General features: G+C 45.3%; 1 protein-coding gene across 1 annotated transcript in view; it reads left to right on the top strand.

The window, feature by feature from the left end:
• Window positions 1-2,092: 2,092 nt before the first annotated feature.
• STRBP (spermatid perinuclear RNA binding protein) overlaps window positions 2,093-13,180 on the top strand; it is a 169,086-nt gene continuing 157,998 nt past the window's right edge. The window contains exon 1 of the mRNA XM_070452407.1: window positions 2,093-2,194. The gene's annotated coding sequence lies outside the window, so the exon portion shown is untranslated. The remainder of the gene's footprint in view (window positions 2,195-13,180) is intronic.

The raw sequence follows: 13,180 nt of genomic DNA, 5'->3' as shown, positions 1-13,180 counted from the left end.
GCATCTCGACCTCAGGGCGGGGCCAGTGCTGGCTCCTGTCACCTGACCCCTGGGAACTGTTCCTCCCACTTTCCTCCTGCCGCCCACCACTGAGTGTGTGTGCTGTGTCCATGCTAAGTCACTCAGTCGTGTCCGACTCTGCAACCCTGTGGACTGTAGCCCGCCAGGCTCCTCTGTCCATGGGTTTCTCCAGGCAAGAATACTGGAGTGGGTTGCCGTGCGCTCCTCCAGGAGATCTCCAAGCTTCTTTGAGTTTCTCAGATGAAACCTGCTTTTCCTTTCCTAGAGATCTTAGCTGGAAGGGTCTCTGCTCCCTAAAATATTCTTCCCTCCCCCTTCCCTCTTTTCCATCCCCTGGAGGAGTCATCTCTGCCTCATGTTTCATCTTAAAAGTCATCTCCTACTTTTGCGTGTGATAGTTATATTTACTGTCTTGAGTGTGGTGATGGTTTATGGGTATCAATATATGTCAAAATGTAACAAATGTGTATTTTCAATATATGTGCAGTTATTACATATTAATTATACTTCAGCAAGCTGAAAAAAGTCACTTCCCCAATAGGTAGGTCTGAACTCCTTCTGTTCCCGCCTCCAATCCCCCAGCCATATTAACCTTCTTTAGTCTGTACCATGAGTAGGAGTAAATGACTCATGTTTTGCATGGTGATGAATGAATGACTGAGGGTAAAGGAGAGCCAACCTGTGTTCAGAGGATGGTGGGGACTCCAGGAGGGAGGAGGGGGCACAGTAGGAAATCTGGAGATGGCAAGTCCAGAGAGGTCATAAGTCGGAGGTCAAGCCAGATCTGGGTGTCCCATCATTGAGGGTATGGCAGATAGTCTGCCTCAGCTTCCCCAGTCTGAAAATTGAGAAGAATTATAATAATATCAATAATGATAATGTTAAGCATTATTTTTGTTGATGTTTAAATGATTTAAGCACACAGCTTAGAACAGTGCCTGACCTATTGGAGATGCTAAGTGTTCTTATTGAGCCTTGTTTGGCTGTGAATAGCCCTGGTGATCGATAAGTCTGGGAGCCCCTGATATAAACCTTTGGTCAATTTGGATCCAAGTTGAAGGCGGGTGACTTCAGGGGTCATCTCCTCTCCCTCAGAGACCCATCTCATCCTCTGTCCTCTTTCACTCCACTGCTGGACAACCCCCATCCCTTCAACCTTCTCCGCAGTGCTTGGAACCCCTGCCAGTTTCTCTACGTGATCTTGCAAAGCTGTCTTTCTACAGCCTCCTCTCTCCTCACGACAGGGAGGCACATATGTTGCAGCTTATGCTTCTATTTAGAGTTGGGGATTTGAGAGGGCGCACACACGTGGACAAGAATTTGTGTGCATTCTCGTGTGGAATTGTGGGGCTGTGAACACACATGTGCCTGTGCACGTACATGTGCCTGCATGGACCCACATGGTTGTCCATTTACCCATTTTCATGGGCACGGGAGCTCCTGAATAACTGCGTGAGCACAGGGATGGGTCTGTGTTTGGAGTATATACACACACTTGTGAGCAGACCAGGGTGCCCACGACCATGTGCTTGTTTGGTGTGGTGCAGTAGGATATATTCCATGTGCATCTGGGTTTGTGTGCGTGTTTGCACATGTGTGCTTTTGTGTATCTGTGTGCATATGGTGTGAGCTTGCTTCTCCTTGCGCCCCAGGAGGCACCAAGGCAAGTGCAAACTACAAGGAACAAAGGAATAATCTGCATAATTTAGCCTTTGATCTCTGCCACCCCCAAGCCTCCTTTGCTCTCACTTCAGCTGCCAAGCTGTTTCCCCAGCCCTGCGGACTCTGTCTTTGAGCTTTGTCTTCTGGAAGCCTCCACCTCTCCTCACCACCCCATGAGTGGAACAGGGGTAGAAAAAGGTAGTGAGCATGTATTGACGCCTGTGGTGCATCAGGCACCTGATGCTTGAGATGCATTCACAAATCTTTGCAGCAGTCCAGCAGAGTATAACCATTTTTCCCATTTGACATTTGAGGAAGCTAAGAACCAGGGGAATGAAGCCGTATCTCTAATGGATGGAGCTAGAATTCGAACTCAAAGCCCACACTCTTTCCCCTCCATCAGGTTGTCTCCCTGGTGCATGCCCAGGTCCTGAGAAGTTAAAGTCCAGCAAGAGCTCCTGGAGGAGGGGACATCCTGGGAGGCACAGTCTGTTGCGGAGGCGAAAGGAAGGTAGGCTGGGCATCAGTAGGGGCCCCAAAGGTTGGCACTTACTCAGGTCAAGAGGGCAGAGTGGAGAAATTCCAGATGTCTGAGTGGTCCCTGAGTGGAGTGGGGGAGAGCAGGGGATGGACCAATAGCGGAAAGATGAAAAAGCATCACCTTTTCCACTCCTGGCTTCTTTGTGGCTCAGACAGTAAAGAATCTGCCTGCAATGCTGGAGACCCGAATTTGATCCCTGGGTTGGGAAGATTCCCTGGAGAAGGAAATGGCTACCCACTCCAGTATTCTTGCCATGGACAGAGGAGCCTAACGGGCTGTATAGTCCATGGGGTCACAAAGAGTTGGACATGACTGTGTAGGCTACATCAAATCTCTCCATTTCTCAATTGGAAAATGTATGTGGGAGATGGGTTTTAGGTCCTTACAAGCTCTTGTTAAAACTAGTATTTGTTGACTCTACTGTGCTAGCTTATGCAACCTCATAATCATTTTATAAGATAGTTATCCCTATTGTCCCCATTTTACTGATGAGGACACTGAGGCTCAGATGGTTTATGTTGCTTGCCCAAGTGACAGAGCAGGACACAAACCTGGGGGCTGTCCCACCCCCACTAGGCTTCCCTGTTTTAAGGTTTAAGACGAATAGTATATAAAATACCAATGGCATAGCAGGCACTCAACACATAGTAGAGAATAGTAATCATGGTGATGATGATGAAGATGTGTTTTGCTGAGGGTTGAAGCAGCATTAAATCCCTGAAAAATCCCATACTGTTAGAGATCTTTTTTAGAACAAAGGCTTCTTTCCTTTCTGTGCTTGTGACAGCCAGACCAGACTCAAAGCCCAGCCACCACTTTTAAGCTTTGTGGTTCTGAGTGCCCTAACCAATATGAGCACCATTTTCTTACCTATAATGTGAGGATAATAATAGCCCTGCCCAGTTCCTCAAAAGGCTAAATGTACAGTTACCATATGACCCCAGTAATTCCACTCCCAGGTATTTACCCAAGACAAATGAAAACAGAGATCCACACAAAAACTTGTACGTGAATCTTCTCAGCAGTGTTATTCATCATTTTTACTTGTTATTTGACTGCATCTGGTCTTAGCAGTGGCCCATGGGGTCTTTGTTGTGTCGTGTGACCTCTTTCGTTGTGGTGTATGGATTCTCTAGTTGTGGGCTGTGGGCTCAGTAGTTGCAGCAGACACTCTCTGAAGCACATGGGCTCAGTATTTGTGGCACACAGACTTAGTTTCTCTGTGGCAGGTGGGATCCTAGTACCCCAACCAGGGATTGAACTTGCATTCCTTGCATTGCAAGGCAGATTCTTAACCACTGGACCACCACGGAAGTCCCGAAGCAGTGTTATTCTTAAGGACTGAAAAGTGGAAACAGTTCAAATCTCTATCAGCTGATAACCAGCTAAACAAAATGCAGTATGTCCATACAATGGATGCATTGTACATACATACAATGAATTCAGCAATCAAAGGGAGTGAAGTATTAATACATGCTGCAGTGAGGATGATCCTTGAAAACATCATACTTGGTGAAGGAAGCCAGTCAAAGAAATCACATAGTGTGATGCCACTGATATGAAATGTCCAGAATAGGCAGATCCATAGAGACAGAGAGTAGACTAGTGGTTGCCAGAAAGAATGGAGAATAACTGCTAATGGATATGGGATTTCCTTTTAGGGTGAAGAAAATGTTCTGGAATGAGATCATGGTGATGGATATACCACTTTGGGAATATACTAAAAACCACTGCATTGTACACTTTAAAAGAAGGAATTTTGTGGCATGTAAATTATATCTCAATAAAAAACACAACTCTATCTCATGGGGGGTTGTGATGTTCAAACGAGATAACAGAGCCTGCCTTGTAGCCTGCCTTTTTAAAATGCTAGCTACTGTGATTACTGTTCTTATTCCTAAATGATAGGTATTATTTAGTTCCTTAACCTGCTTTTAGTTCCTTAACCTCCTCAGGGCTTCTGACTCCTCACCAACAAGCAGGAGTGATACTCCTTTAATTAGTTAGGGTTTCTTAGTCACAGATACCTACTCCTGCTCACGAGTTTAAAGGGAATTTATTGGAAGGCTGTGATGTGGATGACTTTGAGGCAAGGACAAAAGAGCCAGGCTCAGAAAGAAAAGGCCCAAGGACAGAATGTAAAGAAGAGTACAACAGAGGCGCGATGCAGTTACTGGGGAAGCCTGGGGCTCCGGAGTCAGGCTGTCTGGGCTCGAATCTGGCTCTGCCCAGAAGGGCTGTGTGGCCTCGCTCTGTTGTCTCAGTTTGTTCAGCTGCTAGACAGGGAAGAGAGGAGGGTTATCGGGCCTCCTTTGTAAGATCCTTGTGAGGGTTCAGTGCATTAATGTCCATACAACACTTATCTTAGTGCCTTGTACTGTAAACACTCAATAAATATTACTGTTATTGACAGGGCCTTATCACTGGGGTGATTCAACTTGACCCAGTTTTTCTGACCGTACCTCACTGTGTTCAAGGTTCAGATCTCTGGAAAAGGTGATGAGTCTAACTCGGGTCACTCACCTACTCCTTGACCAGCCAAGGATGGGAAATCTTGTTTTTTTTGGGTGGGGGGAGGAATCTTAATTGACAGCCCTGACAAGACTGCAGGCTAAGGGACAAAAAAAAAAGGAAAGTGAAGTTGCTCTGTCACGTCTGACTGTTTGTGTCCCCATGGACTGTAGCATACCAGGCTTCTCTGTCCATGGGATTTTCCAAGCAAGGGTACTGGAGTGGGGTGCCATTTCCTTCTCCAGAGGATCTTCCTGACCCAGGGAGTGAACCTGGTTCTCCCACACTGCAGGCAGATGCTTTACCGTCTGATCCACCAGGGAAACCTTAAAGGACAGAGGTGATACCCAAAGGAAAAGCCTGAAGAAGGAGGAGGGGGCTTAGCAGCAAAACCAACCCAAGCCCCCTGCAAATACTCTCAGATGTTAGGAAGATCAGAGATAATGTGAGCCAAGTTCTGGCACATTGTGGGCTCTTAGTTACCGGGATTCTTCTCAGCTGATGATTGTTCTCTACCTGGGAGTACTGGATTTTTCATTACCATTGAAATATAATTTGGGGACAGATAGTAAAGGCGTTAAATGGTATGTCAAGGCATTTGCACTTTATTCTATGAAACAAGCAGGGAGGACCATCTCCTGAAAACCCGACAGCGTGATCAGAACGCCCTGGACTGTGGTCTATTTGCCTCCCAGCTGTGTGACCCCCAAGCAATTTACTTAGCATCTTCAGCCCTGTTTCCCTGTGTATAAAAGGTACGCACATCTTGGGTCACTGTGGTGTTTAAATGAGATAGTATTTGCAAAATACTTAGAACAGTGGCTGCCCCAAGGGAAATGATCAAAAAACCATAGCAAGGATTTATTTATAAAACACAGTTAAAACGTCTGCCTCACCAGATTGGTGGGAGAATCCGTTGGGATCAGAGAAGCCGTAGCACCTGCGCAGTGCTGTCTGGCCGAAAGGTGCTTCCTTGATTGTGATCACCGCAGGCAGTGAGACACACCTTTAGTCTAATTACAGGCTTTTCGGGTGAAACAAAGTAACGTTAAATGTACGTATTAGTGATGAGATGGAGCCTGATTTCAGAAATATTAAACTATGAAAAGAGTGTGTCTTAGAGTGGGAGAAATAAAGTATGGATAATTCAATGTTTCAAATAATTAAAGAATGTTCTCATAGAGTCTGTTACCAATTTCCCAAAACTTAGAACACAATATTGCTTACTTAATGCTAAAAGGGCACTGAGCATAATCTAATCTTTCCTTGAAGCTTCTGAATTTCCTTGAAGGCAAGATCAGCAATTTTAAAATACACTTTTAGATCCTCTAACTCAATGATTCTCAACCCTGACTACACATTAGTATCCCCCTGGGAGCTTTTAAAAAATACCGTTGCCCGGGTTCCATTTCAAACCAATTAAATCTCTGAGTCTCTCAGGGAGGAGCCTGAGCACTGGAATTTTCGAAGCTCCCCAAGTAATTCTGAGGCACAGAGTCTGAGAACTGCTCTTCCCAGCAGAGGTTGCCACTGTGTTTGGAGATGAGATGGAAGAGACCTGTAGAGGCTGGATCTCGGAGGGTTTCATACAACAGGCTCAGTGTTACTCTGTAAGACGGGGAGTTACCGAAGACAACAGAATTGTTCATCTGGTATGAGTTCAAGTTAGAATGACCACTCTGGTGACCTGTGGGGATGACCTGGAGTTAAGACTGGACGAAGAGGACCTAGAGGAGAGGCCACTGCAACTATTTAGATTCTATTGGTTATCTGTTACTGTGTAACAAAACAGCTCCCAAATCTACCGGCTTTAAGCAATGGCTTGTTATTTCTTATGGTTCTGTGGATTGGCCACGCAGTTCTTCTGCAGACCTCACTTGTGCCCCCTCACACAGTGGCCTTCAGTTGGTGGACTGGTTGGGAGCCAGGCTGACGAGCAGTCACACTTCTCTACAGATGGTCTTTCATCCTTGACTTCTTCTCAGCATGGTGCTCTGGGGGCAGTGTTCTAAGAGAGTGAGAGAGAAACTGCAAGATGTCTTAAGGCCTGGCCTTGGCAGTCATACACTAACCCTTCTGCTTGATTCCACCAGCCAAAGCAATGTACAAGGGCAGCCCGGATTCAAGGGGTAGGGAAAGAGGCTCCACCTCTTGATAGGAGGCAAGGCAAAGTCACGTTGCAAAGGGGTGTGCATGTGATAGGAGGAATTTGTAGACTTATTTCACAGTCTACCACACAGATGGAAAATGCTGAAGCCTGGCCTAGGGCAGGGCAGTAAAAAGAAGTGAATGCATTCATTCATTCAGTCAGGTGGCTAGCCATTCATTCAATAAGAATTGATTGAACACTTCCTGTATGTCCGGCCCTGTGTGTGTTAGTCGCTCAGTTGTGTCTGACTCTTTGCAGCCCCGTGGACTGTAGCCCACCAGGCTCCTCTTCTGTGGGATTCTCCAGGCAAGAATACTGGAGTGGGTTGCCATGCCCTCTTCCAGGGGATCTTCCCGACCTAGGGATCGAACCCCTGTCTCTTGCGTTGCAGGTGAATTCTTTACCATCTGAGCCACCAGGGGCATTGAGGGGGATAAAACTGTAACTGATGATGAGAGAGTACTACTCTTGTGGAGCTTACTAGCTAGGGGCAGGGGAGACATGCAATAAAAGGCAAATCAATGTACTATGGTTCAATGTGGAATTGAAAAGTGCTGTGAAGCAACATTGGAGAAGGAAATGGCGGCCCACTCCAGTATTCTTGCCTGGAGAATCCCAGGGATGGGAGCCTGGTGGGCTGCCGTCTACGGGGTCACACAGAGTTGGACATGACTGACGTGACTTAGCAGCAGCAGCATGAAGAAACATAAAGTAGGCTAGGGAATGAGAACTATTTTAGATGGGGTGGTCCAGAGAGCCCTTTGAATAAGTAAAATCTGAGCAGAAATCTGAAGGGAGTGAGGGAGTAAACTGCAGATGTTTGGAGGTTGGGAGTAGACCAGCAAGTGCCAAGGCTCTGAGACAGGAGCATTCTTCATCTGTTTGAGAAATGGCGAGGACTCCCATGTGGCTGGGACACAGTGAGTGAGGGAGAGATTGAAAGACGACGAGGTGGGAGAGGCCAGTACGGGTCAGAGACTGTGGAACTTTGTAGGACACGATAAAGACTTTTTGGAAAGGGAGAAGCCTTTGGCATCTTATATAAGAGCATAATATTTTGTTCCCAAAGGCTGATACTAGCTGCTGGGTTGAAAAGATTGAAATCCGGGAGATCAGTTAAGAGGTTATTGCTTGGACAACACTCGTAGTGGAGAGAGTGGTGAATAAACATCAGATTCCAGGTATATTTTGAAGGCAGAGCTGATAGAATTTCCTGAACTGTTGGATATGAGGTGAGGGAGGAGAAAATAAAGTCCAAAGCTTTCGGCTTTAGCAGCTCAGTCAATCGTCGTGCCATTTAGTTTGCCGAGATGTGGGGTCCCTGGTGAAGGAATAGATGAGTTGGGGGGGGAAGCACACGTTTGGTTTTATGTATTTATTTATTATTCAGTATAATGGCTTTACAATGTTGTGTCAGTTTGTGCCCTACAACAATGTGAATCAGTAGAAATGTACATATATTCCCTCCCACCCCACCCCCCTCCCACCCCTGTAGGTCATCACAGAGCACCGAGCTGAGTTCCCTGTGCGATACAGCAGCTTCCCACTAGCTAGCTATTTTACACATAGTAGTGTATATAGTAGTGTATATAGTAATATATTTCAATGCCACTCTCCCAGTTTGTCGCCCCCTGCGCCCCTCTTGGGTCCACATGTCTGTTCTCTATGTCACAAGCTTGATTTTAGATATGTGGAGCTTGAGATGCTTTTTAGATGTCCAAGACACAGGCAGTTAGCCACTGAGTCTGGAGTCCAGGCTGGGGTTGCAGATGGCAATCTGAGCAGTCTCCAGGGCTCTGTCAGATCTTGAGACTGGAATGGATCACTTATGGAGTAGGTGTGATGGTGAGGAGGTCTGAAGACCCAGTCCTGGGGCACTCTTAACTCCAACAGAAGAAGGGTTAAGGGAAAGGATGCAGCCCAATGGGACTGAGAAGGAGTGGCCAGTGAGGTGGAAAAATAAGGTGGGCTCGTGGAGTCCTGGAAGAAAGATTTCCCAGAAAGTCCTGGAAGAAAGATTTTCCAGAAAAGAGCAGAACAGTGGTATTGGATGCTGCTGAGGTCTGGCAGAGTCATAGTGCCAAGGCAGTAGGGAAGAGGCAGGGGGTGGGGTGCATTAGACAGGAGGTAAACTGAGGCAGAGAAAGAACCACTGGGATTCAACAACATGGAAGACACAGATGTCCTTGATAAGATTAAGTGGAGCAGAGTACAGTGGGCTGAGGACAGAACAGGATAATTGCAGAGAAAGTCGTGTGTGTGTGTGTTTAGTTGTGAAAAAGTACAATATTTGTTTGTTGGTGGAATAGTTACCAGAAAGGGAAAATTCTCAATGATGCAGGCATGAAAGGGGGTCAAGTGCAGAAACAAAGAGCACGTGATCCGCTGGACAAGGGCAGCAGCAGGCCTCAGGTAGCAGCAAGCACACTTCTTCCTTTGTATCCAGAGTGAGGGCAGAGCTTGAAAAGGGCTTCGAGGCAGGTAGATTGAAAGATCTGGCTTTTGGAGGGTTTGGAGAGTCAGGAGGCATTTGCAAAGTAGAACAAGGAATGAAAGCAGCGACCTCAGGAGGGAAGGCGGCTCCCAGCAAGACCATCTCTTATCAACAACCTCTCCCAACACCCCACCCGTGCCCGGCCTGGCGCCAGGCAGAGGGGCTCTCAGATGACTCACTCAGCGTCCCTGCCGATGAGATGCTGAGGAGTTCACAGCCTTAAGAAGGGAGACAGACCTGTAAACCGACAGCTTCAATACAATGTGCTAATAATAAAGATCCGTTCAAAGTGTTTTGAGAACAAAGAGGGAGGGAGTAACTCTGCCTGGAGGGGTCAGAGAAGGCTTCACAGAGGTGAAATTTAAATGAGGCTGCAAGGAGGACAGGAATATTATCAGGCTGGCTGGGGGGAGGAAGGTCATTCAAGGTGGAAGCTGCTTTCACACGATGGGAAAGATCCTTTTATGGCTTCTCCCCCTGCTCCACCTGCCTGTCTCTTTTCTTCCTGCCGCTCCCTCCCCGTCCCCCCACCCCCACCCCAAGCTGTTGTCTCTCAGGCTTTCTTGGTGCAAGAGGAAATTTTTCTTTTTTGGAAAGTTTAATAAACTTCCGTTCAGCCTGTACTGAGTCATGACAAAGGTGTGTTTCACACTTAAACAAACGTCTCAGATGTTATTTTTTGTACTTGAAGAACAAGCTATTTTTAAAGAAATCCAAACTCACTGGGACTCAGCAAGGACGATTTCTGTGACCTGTTTTTAAGAAATGAGCTTTTGAAAGGAGCATAGTGACCAGAGGCGGCAGCATAAGAGGACCTCCTGGCAGTTCTTTCCTTTAAATGTTTCAGTGAGCCACTGAGTAGCTTCACCTTACTAAGGCTTGCATTTTATCTTGGCTATCTGGTCTTCTGGAAAACTTTCAGGGAGTGTGCAATAATTATCCAGTAACAGAATGAGCGGAGATGAGGCCTTCACTCTTAGAGGTGGACCAAGATAATGGTGGGGAGTGGGGGAGGATGGAGAGAATAGGTTGGGTTTGAGAGAAATTTATTTTTATTTTTTTGCCAAACCCTGCAGCATATGGGATCTTAGTTCTCTCCCCTCCAACCCCGCCCCCAACCAGGGATCAAACCCACACCCATTGCAGCAGAAGCAGGCTTAACCACTGGACCACCAGGAAAGTCCCTTGAGAGAAGTTTAAACAGAGCAATGAACAGCGGGCAAGGCCATTTCCCATAGCGTCACTGTACTAATCTCTGTATCTCTGTATCGGTGGCCTGTCTTTGCCATCAGTTCCTTCCCTCCCTGAGCATACATAGCACTCCTCGATGGAGTCTATATCTCCACCCAGTTGGGTCTGGTTGGGCCTGCGACTACTGTAATCCACTGAACCCAGGGATGATGACGCTGGGCCAGTTGTAGGACTAGCTTTAAGAGCTACTGCTGTGAGAATCTTAAGACGTACAAAGAGGCTGCATATAAGTAGTCCAGTTAACATTTTAGTTGAGCTCCTCAGCTAAGAGCATGAGTGCACCGTCTTGGTTGTTCAGCCCCACTGAACACTTCAGCTGAATTCAGCCCCAGCTGACCTCTGACTGCAACTTCATGAGAGACCCCAAGTAAGAACCGCTCAGTGAAGCCCAGTCAACCTTTAGGACCATGAGAGATAATAACTACTATGTTTTATTCCAAGATAGACATTTAAAAACAACAATGCTAGTATCATTCCTAACAAATAAGATTATTGAGAGAAATTCAAGATCTCTTTGTTACTGTTTTTTCCCCTTTATGCTTAGAATATATCTCATTGAAGTTGTATGGTCAAAAGTACTTTCTTTTAAGGTCAATTGGGGTAATTTTTTTTTTCCTGTGGGCATGTTATCAACCTCATATAAAGTTATGTTCATGTTTTGGCTTGTTTTTCATTTTAGGGATTATTTAAAAATTTATATGACTTAATGATTTAAATATTTACATAAATTATTTATGGGATTTCAAAGTCAAAGCTATTTAACAAGGCTCATTTAGAGAAGCCTCACTTCCAATCCTTTTCCCTCTACTCTGTTCTTTCTTCCCCATAGAACTCCTTTTAAAGCTTGGTTTCCCAACCTTGGCACCACTATTTTGGGCTGGATTATCCTTTGTTATGGGGGAAAGAGAGCTATTCTGTGTATTGTAAGATATTTAGCATCATCCTTGGATACTCCCCACTAGATGCCAGTTGTTATAAAAACAAGCAAACAAAAAAAGCCTCCAGACATTGCTGAATGTCCTAGAAGAGTGGTTGAGGGGATGAGGAAGGAATTACACCTAGTTCAGAATCACTGTTTTAAGAAAAATGATTTCTTGCTGGTTTGAATATTTGACCCCTAGTCTAAAATATCTGCATTTTATGTTAAACCAATCATTTTAGGCAATCCCTTTGGACCAACATGAGCACTAAATTTAGGGCATCAGGAATCACTCATAAAATGGCTGTCCCAGTCATCCAAAATATGCTTATATTATTATCTGTAGGTTATAAGACACATAATTTAGAAACTTCTCTTAGAACTTGTGGACCCTAAAAATGTGTGCACCCAGAGATCCAGACACTGCAGTGCTTTCCCTAGCTTGCAAAGTACTGGAGTTGGGTGATTTCTTAGGACATTCCTGATGTCTGAAAGTAATCTTATCCTAAAAGTCAAGAAACTTACTTTTCAAACTGGAGTGGACAGCACAGTGATTGAAAACACCAAGTTGAATCCCAGGTCTTTAACTCGTCAGCTCTGTGCCGTAGTACAAGTTACATACCTTCCTGGAGCCTTAAATTAAAATGAAAATGAAAATCCTACTTTATAGGATTGTTGTGAGGATTAAAGACATGATGTGGAGTTCCTTGGCGGCCTCATGGTTAAAGACTCCAGGCTTTCATTGAAAGGAGTGTGGGTTTGAATCCCTAGTTAGGGAACTATGATCCTGAGTGCCAAAAAAAAAAAAAAAAAAAAAAAAGACATAATGCATGTTAAGTGCATAATGTACTGCCTAGAGTATAATAAGTGCTTAATAAATGTTGACTGTTGGTGTAATTACCATCAGGGCTAGGTGGTGGTGTGCCAGGGACTATTCAGAGCCACTTGATAGATGAGGAATATCTTCTAGAGTGAATTTCTTCTTAAAGAGTTAGAAAAATGGGTTTAAAATTTTTTTGTTTAACTTTTTATTTATTTTTATTTTTGGTCCCATGGGGTCTTCATTGCTTGCACAGGCTTTCTCTAATTGCTGAGAATGGAGGCTACTTTCCAGTTGCAGTGCACGGGCTTCTCATCTCGGTGGCTTCTCTTGTTTCAGAGCAAAGACTCTAGGCACATGGGTTTCAGTAGTTGCAGCATTCAGGCTCAGTAGTTGTGGTACACAGGCTTAGTTGCTCCATGGCATGTGGAATCTTCCCGGACCAGGGATCAAACCCACGTTCCCAGCATTGGCAGACGGATTCCTATCCCCTGTGCCACCAGGGAAGTCTGGGCTTTGAATTTTTCTTCTAAAGGGAAGTCATTTAAAACATTATTTTCATACTAAACATGGGAATAAAAGGTGAGATGTGTATGACTTTAAAAGATAAAAGGTGAGACTTCAAAGAAATTTTATGCTTGAGGTGGATGAATTTGGGCTTTATCCTCAGACCTCCTGTGAGAGAACTTTAGTGGAAAGTGTCAGCAGTAGATCTGGGCTGTTTTGCATCTTTAACTGAGAGAAATATCAGGGATATTAGAAGTCCTTCTGGAAAGTGGGGGCTTTCTGACCTGGAATTCCTGGTATTTTCT

This window comes from Odocoileus virginianus, chromosome 2 (genome assembly GCF_023699985.2).
Source record: "Odocoileus virginianus isolate 20LAN1187 ecotype Illinois chromosome 2, Ovbor_1.2, whole genome shotgun sequence".
Classification (NCBI taxonomy): Eukaryota; Metazoa; Chordata; class Mammalia; order Artiodactyla; family Cervidae; genus Odocoileus; species Odocoileus virginianus.
Note: the sequence above shows the minus strand (reverse complement) of the source record. Positions and strands in the feature narration are given on the sequence as shown.